The following is a 1,950-nucleotide window of genomic DNA, read 5'->3' on the forward strand; positions in this document are numbered from 1 at the left end:
TTTTAATTGGGTTGTTTGTTTTTTTGGTGTTGAGTTGAATGAGTGTTTTATAAATTGTGGATATTAACCCCTTATCAGATATATCATTGGCAAATACCTTCTCCCATTCAGTAGGCTGCCTTTTTGTTTTCTTGATGATTTCCTTTGCTGTGAAAAAACTTTTAAGTTTGATGTAATCCCATATGTTAATTTGTTCTTTTATTTCCCTTGAGCAAGGGGATATCTCAGTAAAAATATTACTGAGGGTAATGTCTGCAAGTTTACTCCCTATTTTTTCTTCTAGGAGTTTTATGGTTTCAGGTCTTACATTTAAGTCTTTAATCCACTTAGAATTTGTTCTTGTATATGGTGTAAGTAGGTGGTCCATTTTCATTGTTTTGCACATGTCAGTCCAATTTTCGCAGCACCATTTATTAAATAGACTATCTTTACTCCAATGTAAATTCTTGCTTCCAATGTCATAGATTAAATGACCGTGTATGGATGGGTTTATTTCTGGGCTCTCTATTCTGTTCCATTGATCTATGTGTCTGTTTTTATGCCTCCTCTGCACATTTTTAATTGGGCTGTTTTTCTGGTGTTCAGTTGTATGAGGGGTTTGGTTTTTTAAAAATATATTTTGGATATTAACCCCTTATCAGATGTATCATTGGCAAATATCTTCTCCCCATCCAGTAGGATGACTTTTTGTTTTATTGATGGTTTCCTTTGCTGTGGAAAACTTTTTAGTTTGATGCAGTACCATGCGTTCATTTTTCTTTTGCTTCCCTTACCCAAAGGAATATATCAGTAAAAATATTACTAAGGGTAATGTCTGTGAGTATATTTCCTTTATTTTTTCTAGAGCTTTATGATTTGGGGTCTTACATTTAAGTCTTTAATCCACTTTGACTTTATTCTTGTATATGGTGTAAGAAGGTGGTCCAGTTTCACTTTTTTGCACGTATCTGTCCATTTTCCCCAGCACCATTTATTCAATAGACTGTCTTTACCCCAATGTAAATTCTTGCTTCCTTTGTCATAGACTAAATGACCATATAGGCATGAATTTCTTTCTGGGCTCTCTTTTCTGTTTAATTGATCTATGTTTCTGTTTTTATGCCAATACCATGCTGTTCTGATTATTATAGCCTTGTAGTATATTTTGATTATCAGGTAGCATGATAGCCTCCGCTTTGTTCTTGTCAGGATTGTCATGGCTATTTAAGGTTTTTATGGTTTCATACAAATTTTAGGGCTATTTGTCCTAGTTCTGTGAAAAATTTCATTGATATTCTGATAGTGATTGCATTGAATCTATATATTGCTTTGGGTAGTATAGACATTTTAACTATACTAATTCTTACTATCCATGAGCATGGTATATGTTTCCATTTATTTGTATCTTCTTTAATTTCTCTGTTTAATGTCTTATAATTTTGTCAGTGCAGGTCTTTTACTTCCTTGGTTAAATTTATTCCTAAGTATACTATTGTTTTTGAAGCAATTGTAAATGGGATTGTTTTCTTAATTTCTCTTTCTGATATGTTGTTATTGGTGTATAAAACTGAAACCAATTTCTGAATTTTTATTTAGTATCCTGCTACTTTACTAAATTCATTTATCAGTTCTAATAGTTTTTTGGTGGAATCTTTGGGATTCTCTCCCTATAGTATCATGTCATCTACAAATGATGACAATTTTACTCCCTCCTTTCCAATTTGGATGTCTTTTGTTTCTTTTTCATGTCTGATTGCTGTGTAGAGCTCCAGTACTATAGTATATTGAATAAAAGTGGTGAAAGTGGGCCTCCTGTCTTATTCCTGATTTTAAGGGGAGTGCTTTTAGCTTTCTCCATTGAGTATGATGTTAGCTATGGGTTTATCGTATGTGGCCTTTATTGTGTTCAGATAAATTCCCTCTATTCCTACTTTGGTAAGAGTTTTTATTATAAAGGGCTGCTGGATTTTG

Source organism: Hipposideros armiger, unplaced genomic scaffold, assembly GCF_001890085.2.
Source record: "Hipposideros armiger isolate ML-2016 unplaced genomic scaffold, ASM189008v1 scaffold_275, whole genome shotgun sequence".
NCBI lineage: Eukaryota > Metazoa > Chordata > Mammalia > Chiroptera > Hipposideridae > Hipposideros > Hipposideros armiger.